This window comes from Nycticebus coucang, chromosome 24 (genome assembly GCF_027406575.1).
Source record: "Nycticebus coucang isolate mNycCou1 chromosome 24, mNycCou1.pri, whole genome shotgun sequence".
Classification (NCBI taxonomy): domain Eukaryota; kingdom Metazoa; phylum Chordata; class Mammalia; order Primates; family Lorisidae; genus Nycticebus; species Nycticebus coucang.
In genome coordinates, this window is record NC_069803.1 from 2,709,688 (window position 1) to 2,730,411 (window position 20,724).

A 20,724-nucleotide genomic window follows, 5' to 3' on the forward strand; every position below is an offset into this window, starting at 1 on the left:
TATGTAATAAATTAAATTTTTATGTAATTACATATTTTTTTTAGAGACAGAGTCTCCGTTTATTGCCCTCAGTAGACATCACAGCTCACAGCAACCTCCAGCTCTTGGGCTTAGGCAATTCTGTTGCCTCAGCCTCCCAAGTAGCTGGGACTACAGGAGCCTGCCACAATGCCAGGCTATTTTTTGTTGCAGTTTGGACGGGGCCAGGGTTGAACCCGCCACCCTCGGTATATGGAGCCACCAGTGCCCTACCCACTGAGCCACAGGCACCACCCTAATTATATTTTTTTATATATACTTTATTACAAGAAAAAGGTCTAGAAAAATACATTCCAAACTGTTAGTCACGGTTCTCACCAGCCTGAGGTAGAGGGAGACCCTGTCTCTAAAAAAATTAGCCGAGGATTGAGGCAGAAAGGCAGAAGAGGAAGAGTTATAATGGTGATTGTACTTTCTTTTTTTCTTTTTTGAGACAGAGTCTTACTATATTGCCCTGAGTAGAGTGCCATGGCATCACAGCTCACAGCAACCTCAAATTCTTGGGCATAAGTGATTCTTTGCATGTGACTGGAGGCCTAACCACTGAGCTATGGGCACTGAGCCTATACTTTCTAAAAGATGTATTCTGTAATGTTACATTTTTTTGCAACAAGTGTGTACCTATTTGTCAAAAAAAAGAAGAATTTAATTGTTTGTTTTTTGAGACAGCGTCTCTGTTGCTGTGGGTGGAGTGCCGTGACATCACAGCTCACAGCAACCTCAAACTCGTAGGCTCAAGCCAGCCTTCTGCCTCAGCCTCCCAAGTAGCTGGGACTACAGGTGCCTACCATGATACCTGGCTAGTTTTTCTATTTTTAGTAGAGATGGGGTCTTGCTCTTGCTCTTGCTCAAGCTGGTCCCAAACTTCTGAGCTCAGGTGATCCACCAGCCTGGGTCTCCCAGAATGCTAGGATTACAGGCATGAGCCACCACACGTGGCCAATTTAGTTTTTAAAATTTAAAAGTTCTATGAGAAATAAAATCATATTTCAGCCCTCAAGGAGTTTATCTTTTACTACGGAGGGAATATAGCGTGTACAGAAATAACTCATAGAAGCTAGAGACTAATACTTGCAGACAGGAGGGTAGAGATGAGCCGGAGGACCCCGCACTTTGGAAGGACCTTGAGGAAAGGTGAAATTTAGAAGGTGAGAAGAGGTGGATTCCAGATAAGCAAATTACCAAGGGCACAGCTTAGAGGCAGGAACTCGCAGATCAGGGAAATGTGGCTACTCCTGTCCAGCTGGAGCACCAGAGGATAAATGATTTTCATGGAGGAATAAAACAGGAAAGAAAGATAGCTGGAGGATATTTTCTGCTTAGCTAAGGACTATATATTTATTACTTTAGGCTTCAGGAGCCACTGAAGGTTTAGGGGTAAGGAAGGGACACAATCAGAAGTGAATAAGCACCAATTTCATAGTTACTGGCTGCGTAGTAACTAGACTCTAGCACCAACCTGCCTGGGTTTGACTCCTGTGTCACTAATAAGCTGAATAGCCAGGGACCACATACTTATCTATAAAATGGGGAAGGCAGTGATAACGTAACTCTCTCATGCCATTGCTATTGGGATTGACTGTGCTTCTGCTTTTAGGGTACATGGTAAATACTGATGATGTGTGCTAAATTTTAAAAACCATCAAGGCCAGGTGTGGTGGTTCACACCTATAATCCTAGCACTCTGGGAGGCTGAGGCGGGTGCATTGCCTGAGCTCATGGGTTCGACACCAGCCTGAGCCAGAGTAAGACCTCATCTCTAAAAATAGCTGGGCATTGTGGACACTGGTAGTCCCAGCTACTTGGGAGGCTGAGACGAGAATCTCTTGAGCCCAGAATTTTGAGGTTGCTCTGAGCTATGACACCATAGCACTCTACCGAGGATGACAAAATAAATAAATAAATAACACCATCATGCCTTTAGATTAAAATCTTTGTCTTTCAAAGTATCAACTCCTTTTTTCCCCCACTCTCAAAGAATTATGGAGTATTAATCCCATTGTTACAGATGACCCAATTCAGGTTTTAGGGAGAGAGATCATCTCAGAAGCACATAGCCAGTCAAGTTCCAAATCATAGTTCAGCAACCCCTGCCTTGAGACTAGAAAAAATAGGAAGTAGAAGAAACTTAGGAAATTTATGTGTATAAAAGAAGGAAAACAGCAGTAAGGGACAGTGATAAAGTCAAGTCAGAAAAGGTAAAACTTTGGGCTCGGTGCCTGTAGCACAGTGGTTACGGCACCAGCCACATACACTGAGGGTGGCAAGTTCAAACCCAGCCAGGGCCAGCTAAACAACTGCAACAAAAAAATAGCCCAGCTGTAGTTCCAGCTACTCAGGAGGCTGAGGCAAGAGAATTACCTAAGTCCGGAAGTTGGAGGTTGCTGTGAACTGTGTGACGCCATGGCACTACCAAGGGCGATAAAGTGAGACTCTGTCTCTTTAAAAACACACACACAGGCGGCGCCTGTGGCTCAGTGAGGAGGGCGCCGGCCCCATATGCCGAGGGTGGCGGGTTCAAACCCAGCCCCAGCCAAACTGCAACAAAAAAATAGCCGGGCGTTGTGACGGGCACCTGTAGTCCCAGCTGCTCGGGAGGCTGAGGCAAGAGAATCACGTAAGCCCAAGAGTTAGAGGTTGCTGTGAGCCGTGTGACACCACGGCACTCTACCCGAGGGCGGTACAGTGAGACTCTGTCTCTAAAAAAAAACAAAAACACACACACACAAAAGCCCGGTATTGTGCTAGGCACCTGTAGTCCCAGCTACTTGGGAGGCTAAGGCAAGAGAATCACTTTAGCCCAAGAGTTTGAGGTTGTTGTGAACTGTGATGCCACAGCACTCTGCTGAGGGTAACATAGTGAGATGCTATCTCAAAAAATAAAGATAAACCTTTGGTGGAAGACCTGGAAGTTTGTATATAAAATCAAACTTGTGAAATATAAACAGAAGATATATAAATATATACTCACACACACAAGTATATGTGTACACATACACATGCCTAAATTATTATTTTTTTTTTTTTTGGCCGGGGCTGGGTTTGAACCCGCCACCTCCGGCATATGGGACCGGCGCCCTACTCCTTGAGCCACAGGCGCCGCCCCACCTAAATTATTTTTTAGTAACAAAGTTTGGAATACAGTGCTATACTACTAAATTTAACACTATTATAAACCTCAAAACTCAGTATTCATTCTGTCCTCAGAAATAACAGTCCACCGGCCAAATGCACCATTCCTATTGATTGATGCTGTCAGTTTGAATAAGTACAGGGCACCACTAGGATTCCTGTATCCTCAACAACACCCTGTGATTATATGGGAAGAATTGGGCCTTCCTCGTTCAGATCAAGAGAATGGACCTTTGGCTTCATGGCCATGTTTTATCACTATATTTGAGTTTATTTTTACTTAGCCTAGTTACATAATTCATTACCTCAGCACTGAGCCCACATGAATAATGTGGGGCTACTATTAGTAATACTTGTGGGTAAATATAGCCAAACTCATTAGCAGTTTATTCCAAGAGTAAAACGGGCCCAATTTTATATCAGTCATTCTCAACACAAACTGATTATTACAAAATGTGGGGAACCAAAGCAAAAAGGACATTTGGAAATACAGATTTATGCCCTTCCATTATTTAGTTAATTTGGAAATATATGCACATAGTACAAAGTTCAAAAGGCACAAAAGAATAACAGTAAAACAATATTTCTTCCACACTTGTCCCTGAAACACACTGTTCTCGCTAGAGATAATCGCCATCTGTGTGTACATGTGTATGTTCGATAATAAATATTTAGTTTTCCAAGCATATACCTGAAGTGTCAACAATAATTATCTGAATAGTGGGTTTATAGGCTTTTTTTTTTTTACATCTTCTGTATTTCTGGGTCTTCCAGGCTTTCTTTAATAAGGCTTGTATTATTTATTTTTTTTTTTTTTTTGTAGAGACAGAGTCCCACTTTATGGCCCTCGGTAGAGTGCCGTGGCCTCACACAGCTCACAGCAACCTCCAACTCCTGGGCTTAGGCGATTCTCTTGCCTCAGCCTCCCGAGCAGCTGGGACTACAGGAGCCCGCCACAACGCCTGGCTATTTTTTTGGTTGCAGTTTGGCCGGGGCCGGGTTTGAACCCACCACCCTCGGTATATGGGGCCGGCGCCCTACCGACTGAGCCACAGGCGCCGCCCTATTTATTTATTTTTTTATTTTTATTTTTTTGCAGTTCTTGGCCAGGGCTGGGTTTGAACCCACCACCTCCAGCATATAGGGCCAGTGCCCTACTCCTTTGAGCCACAGGCGCCTCCTAGCATTGTATTATTTTATGATTTAAAAAAAAAAATGTTACTTTTAAAAGTAAATAATTTTTACTATGAAAGTATCTCAGAGATCTCATAGCTGCTTTGTGATTTAAAAACAATGGCAGTGGCCAGGCACAGTAGCTCATGCCTGTAATTCTAACACTCTGATAGGCCTCGGCGGGAACAAGGCTTGAGTTCAGGAGTTAGAGACCAGCCTGAGACCCTGTCGCTACTAGAAATAGAAAAAAATAGCTGGGCGTTGTGGCAGGCACCTATAGTCCCAGCTACATGGAAGGCTGAAACAAGAGGATCACTTTAGCCCAAGAGTTTAAGGTTGCTATGAGCTATGATGATACCATGGCACTCTAGCTATGGTAACAGAGTGAAACTTTGTTTCTAAATAAATAAATACAGAAGTGACATAAAACTAACATCCTCAACTTAAAAATACTTGCCAATAACCAGGCATGGTGGCTCACACCTGTAATCCTAGCAGTCTGGGAGGCTGAAGCAGATGGATTGCCTGAGCTCACAGCACAAGTTTGAGACCAGCCTGAGCAAGAGTGAGACCATGTCTCTAAAAATAGCCGGGCGTGGCAGGCACCTGTTGTCCCTCCTACTTGGGAGACTGAAACAAGAGAATCGCTTGAACCCAAGAGTCTGAGGTTGCTGTGAGCTATAACACCACAGCAGTCTACCACGGGCAACAAAGTCTATCTCAAAAAAAAAAAAAAAAAATGGGCGGCGCCTGTGGCTCAGTCGGTAAGGCGCCGGCCCCATATACCGAGGGTGGTGGGTTCAAACCCGGCCCCGGCCAAACTGCAACCAAAAAATAGCCGGGCGTTGTGGCGGGTGCCTGTAGTCCCAGCTACTCGGGAGGCTGAGGCAAGAGAATCGCTTAAGCCCAGGAGTTGGAGGTTGCTGTGAGCTGTGTGAGGCCACGGCATCTACCGAGGGCCATAAAGTGAGACTCTGTCTCTACAAAAAAAAAAAAAAAAAAAATTTTTTTTTCTTTAGTTAATTAATTTATTTTTAATTTTTTTTTTTTGGAAATAGAGTCTCACTATGTTACCCTCGGTAGAGTGCCGTGGCATCACAGCTCACAGCAATCTCAATCTCATGCTTAAGCGATTCTCTTGCCTCTGCCTCCCAGGTAGCTGGGACTACAGGTGCCCACCATAATGCCCGGCTATTTTTTGTTGTTGTTGCAGTTGTCATTTTTGTTTAGCAGGCCCGGGCCGGGTTCAAACCCTCATACCTCGGTATATGTGGATGGTGCCCTAACCACTGAACTACAGGCGCTGAGCCTAATTTAATTTACTTTAATTAAAAAAAAAAATACTTGTCCCTCAATGAATCCCCATCAATAAAAAAATATACTTGTCAATCTCTGGATACATTTTTTAGATATTTTAACAAATTTTGCATCCATTCACATTGAAACTTCTGCCACTAGAAGACATGTGTAAACCTAGTTAGCAGCTTGAACTCTGAGTCCTGGGGAAACTCAGTCTGAGTCATTGGAGACAGGTAATTTGCAATGACTCTACATGTCCATCAAACTATGTTAAAATTAAGCATAGTACTAGGCTGGGGAATTAAACCCAGTTAAGCAGCTTAACTCCTTTGTTTAGCAATTAAACAATAACAAACTAAATTTATCCTTACACCTAATACTTAATGATACTGTGGGTGCTCTAATTGGATAAATAGCCAAATATACCATTCAGCATCTGAATTTGTCACAGTCCTGGCTTGCTAAAAAGATACATCAAGGAACATGGTGGCTCCTCTGACATCCTCCATCTCTGGACCAGAACTCTGAATTCATACGGTGGGAGGAAGCTGGCCTCTGGGCAGCTGTCCACAGTCCTGGTGAGCTTTTCTTAGGCTTGCTTATTGATTCAGATTGAATACCTAATTTCAGAAGGCCCAGCTGTGTGGTTTCCTAGCCCTCAGCAGATTGGAAGCCTCAGGAGAGTGGAGAGGTCCTTGGACATGGAGAGGAGAGGGTGTGGAAGACTCGATTCTATCCAGCTCATTCCTAGGTCCACAGGTGGAATAGCTGACTGGAGCCGAGGAGGAGGAAGTTAACTAGCAACACAGGCAACAAGTGCTCAGGACATCCTCATCATTCCTGGTGAGGATCTTGGACTAGGAAGAAGTGGTTGTACTGTCATCAGTTGACTTTGTCGTAGGTGGAAAGTTTCATGTGGTTTTCCTGATCAGAGAGGTGGCCTTAGGGGAGGAGATCACCCCTTGAAGAGATAAGAGCAGACTTTATGATTCACTCCCATCCTATTATATTTTTTAAATATTGCATGAACTCTGTATCTTTTTATTAATAAATTTTTTTTTAATTTATTTTGAGACAGAGCCTCAAGCTGTCACCCTGGGTAGAGTGCTGTGGCATCACAGCTCACAGCAAGATCCAACTCCTGGGCTTAAGCAATTCTCCTGCCTCTGCCTCCCAAGGCAGCTGGGACTACAGGCACCCGCCACAAAGCCCAGCTATTTTTTTTTCTTGTTGTTTTTGGTTGAATCGTTGTTTGGAGGGCCCGGGTTGGATTTGAACCCACCAGCTCAGGTATATGTGGCTGGCGCCTTAGCTGCTTGAGCCACAGGTGCCAAGCCAATAAAATGTTTTTAATTAGTGCCCATAAGAAAGATTTCATGAATAAAAAGCTTCCAAGGATTGTATAAATTAAAAATATTGAATCACTATGAGATATCTCTACATACCTATCAGAATGGCTAAAATAAAAAAGGCTGACAACATCATGTGCTGGTGAGGATGCTGAGAAACCAGATCACAGTACCTTGCTGATAGGAATATAAAACTGCACAGCCTCCGGGAAAACACTTTGGTGGTTTCCTTTACTTTCTTTTTTTTAGGCGGAGTCTCACTCTTTCACCCTGGGTAGAGTGCCATGGTGTCATCATAGCTCGCAGCAACCTCAAACTCTTGGGTTTGAGCAATCCTCTATCCTCAAGCTCCGGAGAAGCTGGGATTTCAGGCATGCACCACCACACCCAGCTGGTTTTTCTATTTTTAGTAGTAGAGATAGGGTCTCTTGTTCAGGCTGGTCTGGAACTCCTGAGCTCAAACAATCCACCTGCCTCAGACTCCCAGAGTGCCTATATTACAGGCTTGAGCCACCATGCCCAGCCTTAGCAGTTTCTTTTTTTATTTTGTAGAGACAGAGTCTCACTTTATTGCCCTCGGTAGAGTGCCATGATGTCACAGGACTCACAGCAACCTCCAGCTCTTGGGCTTCCACGATTCTCCTGCCTCAGCCTCCCGAGCAGCTGGGACTACAGGCGCCCGTCACAACGCCTGGCTCTTTTTTTGTTGCAGTTGGGCCGGGGCTGGGTTTGAACCCGCCACCCTCCGTATATGGTTCTGGCACCCTACTCACTGAGCCACAGGCGCCACCCAGCAGTTTCTTTTAAAAAACTAAACATGTCAACTATAATATGACACAGCGACTATTCTCCTGGGCACTAATCCCAAAGAAATGAAGATTCGTGATGTCTGTACAAAAATCTGTACTTGAATGTTTATAGCAGCTTTGTTCATACTAAACCTAAACTGGAAATAACCCAGATGTCCTTCACCTGGTGACGAGTTAGACAAAATGTGTTACATCTATTCTGCGGAATACTATTTAGCCATAAAAAGGAATAAACTCTAGACACAACAACCTGCATGAATCTTCAGAGAACCATGCTGAGTGAGAAAGGCCAATCGAGCTTGGCACCCGCACCTGCAGCTCAGTGGCTAGGGAACCCAGCCGGGCCTGCCAAACAACAATGACAACTACAACAAAAAATAGCCGGTGTTATGGCAGGCACCTGTAGTCATAGCTACTAGGGAGGCTGAGGCAAGACACTTAAGCCCAAGAGTTGGAGGTTGTTGGGAGCTGTGATGCCATGGCACTCTACTAAGTGGACATAGTGAGACTGTCTCAAAAAAAAAAAAAAAATCACTTGTGGTGAAACCTATATCCCTCTTAACCCTAGAGAACTGTAGCAGCACTAATTGTGAACTCTAAAGAATGGTTAAGCACAGTTTCACATGTCATAGCCAGCAACCCTTAAATTGTGGGGAACTAACATTTAGTTTCCAGTTCTAAAATAAAGAGCAGGGCCTCATTCCTCTCCCGTCTCAGCTCCTGAGATGGCTACTGCACAGCTGCTGCCTTCAGCACTTTCCTCTGCCATTGGGGCATATGGTTGCTTCCATCCACTTTTCTGCCTTCCTTTAAAAAAGTTTCAAAACTTGGAGAAACTCTACCAGAACCCAGTGGTTGAGAAAGTCATTCTTCTATGACAAGGTGCTCATCAGGGGTGGTTAGAGCTTTTCAATGAGTTACCATAAAACTTTGCTGTGGCTGTCCCCTACATTCAGAAGGTGACAAGCAATCTTTACAGCAGAAGTCTGTTAGAAGGCAGCTTGTAATTTTGTCGCTGAGTATACTGTGAGTCAATTCATGGCCACTGAGCTGTAACTTCGTATTCTTGAAATAGTTCAGCCGTGAGGACTAAAGGCTGATTTATTTCTGCTTTCACCAATTTAAGCCCTACTGCTGTGACCCTGGACCTATCACCCATTTCAGAGAAGATGGGCAGCATAGTAAGGAACAAAGAACTTTGGACTAGGAATTCTCTGAATTTAAGTACAATGATGCCTACAATTTCTCTTGTTCAAGGTTGTAAAAGATCTGAAAATGGAAGTACTATATTAGGAGCAGGAATATCAGTAGAGAGTGGTAGAAGCAGCAGCCTTAAAACTTTTTCTCACCTGTATCCCTAAAAAAAATACTTAAAAACGAACCCCTTTGCACAATTTTAAGGTGACATCTACAACTTTTAATAGTAGGTTGACGTGGTCGCAAAGGATGTATTCTGCAGATTATTAGCATGGGATGTTCTAATATAAATCTGTTACTTCATCCTTTTAAATATATCCAATAGAAATCTAAGTACCTAGTAATTTGATACTATCGTTCTTTTTTTTTTTTTTTTTTTTTTTGTAGAGACAGAGTCTCACTTTATGGCCCTTGGTAGAGTGCCGTGAACTCACACAGCTCACAGCAACCTCCAACTCCTGGGCTTAAGCGATTCTCTTGCCTCAGCCTCCCGAGTAGCTGGGACTACAGGCGCCCACCACAACGCCCGGCTATTTTTTGGTTGCAGTTCAGCCGGGGCCGGGTTTGAACCCGCCACCCTCGGTATATGGGGCTGGTGCCTTACCGACTGAGCCACAGGCACCGCCCTACTATCATTCATTTTTAAAATGAACAGTTAGTTCTTTCATAGGCATAGATGTTAAATCACTCCCTTTACTCCTTGAACTGTATTTTTATCCCATTTCCCTTGAAGAACTATATCCAGATGTCAGATTTTTTTTTTTTTTTTTTTGTAGAGACAGAGTCTCACTGTACCGCCCTTGGGTAGAGTGCCGTGGCGTCACACGGCTCACAGCAACCTCCAACTCTTGGGCTTACGCGATTCTCTTGCCTCAGCCTCCCGAGCAGCTGGGACTACAGGCGCCCGCCACAACGCCTGGCTATTTTTTTTTTTTTGTAGAGACAGAGTCTCACTTTATGGCCCTCGGTAGAGTGCCATGGCATCACACAGCTCACAGCAACCTCCAACGCCTGGGCTTAAGCGATTCTCTTGCCTCAGCCTCCCGAGTAGCTGGGACTACAGGCGCCGCCACAATGCCCGGCTATTTTTTGGTTGCAGTTCAGCCGGGGCCGGGTTTGAACCCGCCACCCTCGGTATATGGGGCCAGCGCCTTACCGACTGAGCCACAGGCGCCGTCCACGCCCGGCTATTTTTTTGTTGCAGTTTGGCCGGGGCTGGGTTTGAACCTGCCACCCTCGGCATATGGGGCCGGCGCCCCACTCACTGAGCCACAGGCGCCGCCCAATGTCAGATATTTTTATGCTTGAACATCTTTTATTGATTGCCCTATCATAGTTTCTGTAACAAAAATGCATACGTAAATTGATTTTATAATTTTAAAAAACTCCTTGTCGGTAAGGGTCAAAGTGTTAAAAGATTTTGTGAAACTAAGTCATCGTTATAATTATTAATAGTAAGAAGAATGTATATTTTATCGATGCTTATAAAACAATAAACTAGAATTAGAAATTATTCTCTTGATGAGATGGATGAGGATGGAGTTTTAAATATATGCATTTTTATATATTTATATACATATATACATAATGAGTTTAAGTATTCATCAATTAATATGACTTATTGCAATAATGAGCAGGGTTTAGCATCAACACTACCTCTATTTCTCATTTTTATAAACTAAGCTCTGAAAATCTTCACATTAATAAGTGATGGGACTTTTGTTATGACAGTGTCTAGGGCGGAGGAGAAGGAAGGAAAACCGGAACATAACCCAGGCTTATGGCTTCAGAAGGGAACGGAGAACGACTAACTTGCCTGTGACTCTCAACCCCACGTGAAGCTCTCCAGGGCAGGGTAAATCCACACCTACCTGGTAGAAGGCACACTATCCAGGTGAGGGGCACACTTACAACTTTCACCCAAACTGTACAAAAGTCATTCATGTAACCAAACTTTGGACCCCCATAATATTCTGAAATATTAAAAAATAATAATAGATGCCTATTATCCTAGCACTCTCCGAGGCCAAAGAGGGTAGATTGCCTGAACTCAGGAGTTCAAGGCCAGCCTGAACAAGAGTGAGACCCCATCTCTAAAAAATAGCTGGATATTGTGGTGGGCATCTATAGTCCCAGCAACTCAGGAGGCTGAAGCAGGAGGATCACTTTAGTCCCAGAGTTTGAAGTTGCTGTGAGCTGTGACACCACAGCACTCTACGCAGGGCAAAAAAATGAGACTCTATCTCAAAAAAATAGTAATAATAATGATGAAAGCCAGGCATGGTGACTCAGGCCTATAATCCTAGCACTCTGGGAGACCAAGGTGGGTGGATTGCTTAACCTTATGAGTTTGAAACTAGCCTGAGCAAAAGCAACACCCTATCTCTACTAAAAAATAGAAAAACTGGGCTCAGCGCCCATATCTCAGTGGTAAGGGCACCAGACACATAACACTGGTGCTGCAGGGTTCGAACCCAGCCCGGGCCTGCTAAAAACAACAATGACAACTACAACAACAAAAATAGCCAGGCATTGTGGTAGGCACCTATAGTCCCAGCTACTTGGGAAGCTAAGGCAAGAGAATCACTTAAACCCAAGAGTTTGGGGTTGCTGTGAGCTGTGATGCCATGGCACTATATTGACAGGAAACATAGTGAGACTCTGTCTCAAAAAAAAAAAAAAAAAAAAATAGAAAAACTGAGACAAGAGGATCTCTTGAGCCCAAGTTTGAAGCTGGTATGAGCTGTGCGCCACTGCACACTACCCAAGGCAACAGCTTGAGACTCTGTCTCAAAAAAATAAAAAATAAAGAAAAAGTATCCAATGTACTCAGCCCTACTATGAAACTAATTTATAGCTAACCTAAGAATATGGGGAAGGGAGAAAGGGAGGGGAGGGGAGGAAGGAGGATGGGCGGAGGGAGGGTGATTGGTGGGACCACACCTAAGGTGCATCCTATAAGGGTACATGTGAAACTTACTAAATGTAGGATGTAAATGTCTCAACACAATAACTAAGAAAATGCCAAGAAGGCTATGTTAACCAGTGTGATGAAAACATGTCAAATGGTATATAAAACCAGTGTGTGGTAAAAAAAAAAAAACATGAATAAACATTTGAAATGCAAAAGAAAAAAAAAATAGAAAAACTAGCCAGTTGTTGTGGCAGATGCCTGTAGTCCCAACTACACAGGAGGGTGAGGCAAGAGAATTGCTCTCAAGCCCAAGAGTTTGAGATTGCTGTGAGCTATAACACCAAGGTACTCTATCCAGGGTAACGGAGTGTCTCTGTCTCAAAAACAAGAAAAGAAAAAGAATAAAGAAAAATTAGTCAAATGTTGTTCCAGCTACTTGGAAGGCTGAGGCAAGAGGATCACTTGAGTTCAAAGAGTTTGAATTTGCTGTGAGCTGTTATACCATAGCACTCTACCCAGGACAACAGTGTGAGACCCTGTCTCAAAAATAATAATGATAATAATAGTAAATAAAACAATAAAAACATCTCCAGCCAGTCCACCTTTGCTAGGGAGCTTGAAATCTGTGTTTCAGCAGGGCTGTAGTTGGCAAAGTCATTAAATTCTTTTACAGACCTACCTTCAAAACTTAGACTGTGGGAGAGGCAGTGTGCGTGAGAAGACAGTATGCAGGAACTCTATTTTCTACTCAGTTCTGCTGCAAACCCAAAATTGCTCTAAAAAAATAAAGTATTATTTATTTATTTTTTGAAACAGAGTCTCACTATATCACCCTTGGTAGAGTGCTGTGGCGTCACAGCTGACAGCAACCTCCAACTCTTGGGCTTAAGTGATTCTCTTGCCTCAGCTTCCCAAGCAGCTGGGACTACAGGCGCCCACCACAATGGCCGGTTATTTTTTTGTTGTAGTTGTCATTGTTATTTAGCAGGCATGGGCTGGCTTCAAACCCGCCAGCCCTGGTGTATGTGGCCGACGCCCTAACCACTGAGCTACGACTGCCACGCCAATAAAGTTTATTTTAAAAGCAACAAGAATTCTGGGCGGCGCCTGTGACTCAGTGAGTAGGGCGCCGGCCCCATATGCCGAGGGTGGTGGGTTCAAGCCCAGCCCCTGACAAACTGCAACAAAAAAATTGCCGGGCGTTGTGGCGGGCGCCTGTAGTCCCAGCTGCTCAGGAGGCTGAGGCAAGAGAATCACGTAAGCCCAAGAGTTAGAGGTTGCTGTGAGCCGTGTGACTCCACGGCACTCTACCCGAGGGCGGTGAGACTCTGTCTCTACAAAAAAAAAAACAAGAATTCTAATGATCCATCTATTGGTGGGATAATTCAATTGGGTTTCTCTCCAAGTTTTATGAGCTCCCAGGAATTGGGAACCTCTTAGCACATGAAATGATTTGTATCTCAGTTATAAAAGACTTTTGCCATCACAACACAAACGTAGATATTTCTAATTGGCCCTTGCCTTGGCCCTGGAGGTTTTTACAACCCAGTGCTGATGGCCTTTCTTCCCTTTTTTAGAAGAGAGGGTGGGTGGAAAGAGAAGTGGGAAGATTGAGGCCCTGTCAGGAGAAACTGGCCTCCCTTCCTCAGGCAAATCTGAGCGCTGGTGGCCTTCACACTGTGGCCTCTGAACACCACTGGAAGAAGTGATACAAAAATTCTCTCAAATGGGGCGGCGCCTGTGGCTCAGTTGGTAAGGCGCCGGCCCCATATACCGAGGGTGGCGGGTTCAAACCCGGCCCCGGCTGAACTGCAACCAAAAAATAGCCGGGCGTTGTGGCGGGCGCCTGTAGTCCCAGCTACTCGGGAGGCTGAGGCAAGAGAATCGCTTAAGCCCAGGAGTTGGAGGTTGCTGTGAGCTGTGTGATGCCATGGCACTCTACCGAGGGCCATAAAGTGAGACTCTGTCTCTACAAAAAAATTCTCTCAAATGCGCATTATCATGCCAAATTTTTATTTGCTGTTTGTCTGACATTCAAATGTCAGGACCTACCCACCAACCCTAGGTAATCCCAGTCATTCCTTTTAGGAGATGAGAAAAACTAAGTGAGCCCTAAAAAGGATCAAACACTTGACCAAGAAACATTTTCTGCTTCATCTACCTAACTCACAAAAGTATTTATTGCTTTTTTCTCTTTCATAACATGGCTTATTTCTAGGCTCCCCAGCCATGTTTTTTCCTAATCTTCTTACCCAAAGCAAAAATATAAGTAGAAACAATAACAAAAAATGAAACAACAAGCATGAAAGGAGGGAAGTTTTTGGAGGAAAGGAAAGAGCAGAGAAAGTGTAGGCAAAACCTGTCTCCCCTGTCGTCTCAGAAAGAGAGGTTAAAAACGGGATGGGGAACAACACTTTCTTTCAGGGCAAAAACTAAATTTATATAACAATTGTAAATATTCTTCTTTAGCACACACCCTGCAAACACCTAACAAAAAAATATCATTCAAGTCCAACCACATTTCTCGTACGATTTGATGCTCTCCCGAGCTATTCTTCCTTAGGAGAGATACTGACCAAGCCTTCCACTTTTTCCTCCCCCCGCCCCCCCCACCATCCGTTCATATTCACCACTGCTGCTCTCTCTACCCTCTCATCTCCCAAGCACCAAAAATAATCGAATTTCAAGCCTTTTTTTGGCCTTCCTGTGGGTGTGGGAGGGACCTCTTTTGGGAATTGTTCTGGTTCAAGTCTGCTCCATCTGTAATTTGGAAAATCTCTGTCTGCACCCCGCCCCCACCTCCTTTTCTTAATAGGAGAGGAGTTGGGATTCTCTCTACCCCAAGTCAACCTAGGTCTTAGGTTAACCAAAGTGACCAGAGCACCCCAGGCACTGCGCACGGTCCTGCAGCCCCTCCACTGACCTGCCCCTGGTTTTGGGAGAAGGACGCTCTACACAAAGGAGGCAGCGCCTCACGAGCCAGGGGAAACCCCTCAGGGAGGGGCAGCTTTAAAGGACAAGGTGATTGATTGTGAAGAAAAGGAAGGCGAGGTCCCCGGGTTCTTTAGTTCGGGAGACCCAAGACAAGTAGTTCCTGTTTCAAACACAATTTTAAAACCTGATTAAGTTCAGTGAGGGGCGTGTGTGTCTGTGTGTTGAGTTGCTCTTGGTGGTCCCCTGGGGGCAACTGATCTTCCTTTTTAAAATCTACCTCCGGATCTCACTCCCCCACCCTCAGGCCCACACCTTCCATCCTGTCCTCACAGACATTCCTTAGCTAAAGTCTCAAGACTCTGCTTAATTTTTGTTATTGACCAGAAAAGGGAAAGGAGAAAAAATGAGAATGAGAAAAGAGACTGAGGGTGGCGCCTGTGGCTCAAGGAGTAGGGTGCCGGTCCCATATGCCGGAGGTGGTGGGTTCAAACCTAGCCCTGGCCAAAAACCACAAAAAAAAAGAAAAAGAGAAAAGAGACTGAACATCTAAGAGTTTTCTGTCATTTGGGCAGTTTTATTTATTTTCTTAAGGTTTTAAAAAACCCAAAATACAAATGGGCTCATTTACAAAACACTGAATCAACATATTACAAGAAGAACTAGGTAGGTACGGATTTTAATCAACTGAGCATGTCTTCATGAAACTTAAAAAATATTAAGAAATGAAAAACGCAGTGTTAGAAAAAAGGAGAACTCAGGGTGACGCCTGTGGCTCAAAGGAGTAGGGCGCCAGCCCGATATACTGGAAGTGGCAGGTTCAAACCCAGCCCGGGCTAAAAACTGCAAAAAAAGAAAGAAATGAAAAAAGGAGAACTCAATTTAAATTTAAAAAAAAAGTTCTGACCCAATTAGTGGTTGGTAACCATGACATTGAAAAATGCCTTTAGGTTTCAATAAAATCCATTGCTCATTTCTGCAGTGCCTAGTCTATGAAGAAACTGAAGTTGGGGGGGTGAATAATGGTCAGGAATTACCATGCTGAGTTAATTTTACACCTCAGAAAATACAAGTTTGCCATACTTAAAGTCAGAACTGCCAGTCAACTAGTAAAGATGGCCTGAGATAGGATTTGTAACCATTTCAAAACGTATATGCTAACTTTCACTATCCCAGTTTTGATTTTTTTTTTTTAAATGCAGTTTTTTTTTTCTGACCAGGCCTGGGCTTGAACCCACCATCTCCGGCATATGAGGTTGGCGCCCACTCCTTTAAGCCACAGGGGCCACCCATCCTGGTTTTGATTTTTAAGAAAGATGCATTTTGGCAGGGCCTGTGGCTCAAAGGAGTAGGGCACCAGCCCCATATGCCAGAGGTGGCAGGTTCAAACCCAGCCCCAGCCAAAAAAAAAAGAAAGATGCATTTCAAAGTTATTGGGAGGGCAAAACATAAAGAGTTCTTTGGAAGTTCATAGAGAACTGAGTGCCTTTCAGTTCAAGGTCCATCCTTTCCATGCTGAAGTTGGTGCTCACAAAAATTGTCTGTTAACTGAGAGACCTGCCGTCTTCCTCTGAGCCTCCGGGAGCCCTGATCCTTAGATTTTCAGTTAAGGGAGGAGATAAAAAGGGGCAATGTCTAACGATGAGAAACCAGCTCCAGGAAGGATCTGTGACAGCTTTTCTACAGAGACTCCGGACCCCTGAGTCCAAGGAGGGTGTCCCTTTGGGGTACCTGACCAAAGAGGCACCAAAGAGAGGTCTCACCTCCCTGTTTCTTTCTTTCTTTTTTTTTTTTTTTTTTTGTAGAGACAGTCTTACTTTGTCGCCCTCAGTAGAGTGCTGTGGCATCATAGCTCACAGCAACCTCAAACTCTTGGGCTTAAGTGATTCTCTTGCCTCAGCCTCCCAAGTAGCTGGGACTACAGGCGCCTGCCCCAACACCTGGCTGTTTTTTGGTTGTAGTTGTCATTGTTGTTTGGCAGGCCCAGGCTGGGTTCAAACCTGCCAGCTCTGGTGTATGTGGCCAGCACCCTAGCCGCTGAGCTACAGGTGCCAAGCCCCTCTTACTCATTTTTATATCCCCTCTACTACGACAGTACCCGGAAGACAGTAGACACTCCATACTTGTTTATTGAATTAATTCATCAATTGATTAATACTTTGTCCTACCCTCACCCTGGACCGTTCTCTTGCTGGTCTTTGTCGCCAGGAACTCAAACTCTGAACAAAAGTTGCCAGAACTGAATTCAATGAAACGCCTATTGAATACTCCAGTACTCCAATACTCCAACTGAATTCAATGAAACGCCTAGGAATACTCCAATTCCTAGAAAAATCGGAGAGTTTTCTCAGCAAGTGCATCGAGGGAAGAGATGAAGGAGTACAGGTTTTTTAGTATTTCTAAGTCTATTGCGGAAACACGACATGTTCAAATTAAAGCCAGATTCCAAGGTGCTGATGGGGCTCAGAAACAGTCTCCCAGAATTAAGGTTTGAGAAGCACAAGTTTTTCTCTGACCTCTTTTGGCCTTTTATTCCCAGTCCCATTCTTCCCTGAGGTGAGCGATAGAAATCTTTCTTCCCCAAGGCAGACCATAAAAATTAGAACACTTCCCTGCCGCCAAACCATTCCATATAAAAACTGGCCATGAAGAAATTACCTCACCCATTTGTGTGTCTCTAGGTGACCCATTCCAGAGAAGGTCCTGCCCACACTTAGAAGGAGGAATGCTTCTCAGAGAGGCCAAAAAGAGTCTAAATAGACAGGCCTTACTGCGTTTCCCCACTCAGTCTATTAACATTAGATCATACCCTTTTTGTCCAATCATATTTCTACAGAGCTGTCCATACTTTGTTGAACCTGGGTATAAAAATAAATACAATTTCCCCTGTACGTTTGTTGTTGTTGTTGTTGAGACAAAGTCTCACTTTATTGCCCTTGGTAGAGTGCTGTAGCATCACAGCTCACAGCAACCCCCAACTCCTGGGCTTAGGCAATTCTCTTGCCTCAGCCTGCTGAGTACCTGGGACTCCAGGCGCCCACCATAACGCCTGGCTATTTTTTGTTGCAGTTTGGCCAGGGCTGGGTTCAAACCCGCCACCCTACATTTATGGGGCTGGCACCCTACCCACAGGCACCACCACCCCTGTATCTTTGGGTCTTCATTTTGTATGCTCCCAGGTATACAGGTTAAGTAATTTGCATGTCTTTTCTACTGTTAATCTGGCTCAGCAAACCTTTAGGGGTCCCTACAGTTCTACTTGAAAGCATTAAGGTTGATGGCACCTAGAGACCCAAGCCTGAGATGTTCAGGCCAGGTTTATCGAAAGGGGAGGTTGGGCAGCGCCTGTGGCTCAAGGAGTAGGGCGCCGGTCCCATATGCCGGAGGTGGCGGGTTCAAACCCAGCCCCGGCCAAAAAAAAAAAAAGAAAGGGGAGGTTAACCCACCTGAGCAGTGCAAAAGTAGTGTCTCCACCCTGGGGGCAGTTAGAAACCATTTTACCTGGGGCCTTTAGAGGATGGGCACATTCCACAGGTTGGAGGGGGAAGGTTAAGGTCCTTTGGTGGGAACTTCTGGGGGGTGGGGCCAACCAGGTCCTGTGTCTTAGGAGGAGAGGAGATGGAGGGGAAAGGGTTCACATGTGGCTGGGTTAGGCCCCCCAACGATTTATATTCAAAGTTTGTATTTATTTATTTATTTAGTTATTGAGACAGAGTCTCAGGAGGGCTGGATATAGTAGCATCAGCATAGCTCACTGCAACCTCAAACTCTTGCTTCAGGGCCTGTTGAGGTGGCTCATGACTGTAATCCTAGCACTCTGGGAGGTGGAGGCAGGTGGATTGCCTGAGTTCACAGGTTCAAGACCAGCCTGAGCCAGAGTAAGACACCGTCTCTAAAAATAGCTGGGCATTGTGGTGGGTGCCTGAAGTTCCAGCTACTTGGGAGGCTGAGGCAAGAGAATTGCTTGAGCCTAAGAGTTTGAGGTTGCTGTGAGCTGTGATGCCATAGCACTCTACCAAGGGTGACAAAGTGAGACTCTGTCTCAAAAAAAAAAAAAAAAGTAGGCTAGGCACAGTGGCTCATGCCTGTAATCCTAGCACTCTTGGAGGCTGAGACAAGTGGATTGCTTGAGCTCGCGAGTTCAAGACCAGCCTAAGCAAAAAGCAAGACTCTGTCTCTACTAAAAGTAGAAAAACTGAGGCAAGAGGATTGCCTGAGCCTAAGTTGGAGGTTGCTGTGAGCTATGATATCACAGCACTCTACCCAAGACAACAGCTTGAGCTGTCTCAAAATAAATAAATAAATAAAATATAAAAACAAACTCTTCCTTCAGCCTCATAAGTAGCTTGGGCTACAGGTGTGAGGCCCCACACTTGGCTAATTTTTCTATTTTTTCTAGAGACAGGGGTCTGGCTCTTGCTCATGCTCAAGCTGGTCTTGAACTCCCGGGCTCCCCCTGCCTCAGCCTCACAAAGTGCAGGCATAAGTCACCATGCCCAGCTGGTAGCCGAAGAAGTTTAAAGAGTTGAGAACATCAGTTTTCCTGATGCTCTTCAAAGAGGGAAGAACAAATGGTATTTTCAGAGAAAGATGGGGTAGAGAGGAGGAAGGAAGGTAAACAGGGAGGAAAGTGGGAGAGGAAGAAGTGGGAAGACAGGGAAAAGAAAGAGAAGACAAAGCTGGGAGGGTGGACTCAAAGCAGCACATGGAAAGCCTAGTGGAGTAGAGTCGACTTGAAGACGTGATTGTGTCCCTGCTCCCTCCTAAACCTCCACTAAAGTGACAGCAAGTGAGGAGGGTGCATAGACCCTACAAGGACAAAGAGCACGTGAGACCATCAACTGCTAACAAAAATGTTTTAAATTCTGGCTCAGCACCTATAGCTCTGCGGCTAGGGTGCCAGCCACATACACCAGGGCTGGCAGGTTTTCAAGCCTGCCCCGGGCCTACCAAATAACAATGACAACTACAACCAAAAAATAGCTGGATGTTGTGGTGGGCGCCCATAGTCCCAGCTACTTGGAAGGCTGAGGCAAGAGAATCACTTAAGCCCAGGAGTTTGAGATGTTGCTGTGAGCTATGACACCACAGCACTCTACCAAGGGTGACATAGTGAGACTCTGTGTCAAAAAAAAAGGAAAAAAAAGTTTTAAATTCTGAAAAACAGAAAGGCCATGATAAATAATTTGGAACTAACCTGTCCTATCCACGAAGCCTAGAACCTCAAGCACTGGAGACCAGTAAGAAAACAGCTGTTTTTGCATCTCTAAGCTCTAAACATGCCCAGGCATTAAACTCCCAGAGGAGGTGGAGACTTGAGTGGGGCTGAGAACAAGAAGATTGATGGGGGCGGCACCTGTGGCTCAGTCGGTAAGGAGCCGGCCCCATATACCAAGGGTGGCGGGTTCAAACCCGGCCCTGGCCAAACTGCAACAACAACAACAAAAAAAAAAAAAATAGCCGGGCGTTGTGGCAGGCGCCTATAGTCCCAGCTACTTGGGAGGCTGAGGCAAGAGAATCACTTAAGCCCAGGAGTTGGAGGTTGCTGTGAGCTATGTGAGGCCACGGCACTCTACCGAGGGCCATAAAGTGAAACTCTGTCTCTACAAAAAAAAAAAAAAAAAAAAGAAGATTGATGGAAAGCTTGCATGAGGTAGATGAAGAATGGGAGTGAATGAGAAACATTCACAGCTTGGGATCTAAGATGCACCGAGGGGCGGCGCCTGTGGCTCAGTCAGTAAGGCGCTGGCCCCATATACCGAGGGTGGTGGGTTCAAACCCGGCCCTAGCCAAACTGCAACCAAAAAGTAGCCGGGCGTTGTGGCGGGCGCCTGTAGTCCCAGCTACTCGGGAGGCTGAGGCAAGAGATTCGCTTAAGCCC

The 20,724-nt window shown here is 44.9% G+C and overlaps 1 long non-coding RNA gene across 1 annotated transcript; it reads left to right on the plus strand.

The window, feature by feature from the left end:
* The first annotated feature begins 10,735 nt into the window (after window positions 1–10,735).
* Window positions 10,736–18,766, plus strand: LOC128576472 (uncharacterized). Its single transcript, XR_008377389.1, has 3 exons — window positions 10,736–10,892; window positions 17,052–18,176; window positions 18,280–18,766. It is a non-coding gene; the product is annotated as an uncharacterized LOC128576472 (long non-coding RNA).
* Window positions 18,767–20,724: the final 1,958 nt, after the last annotated feature.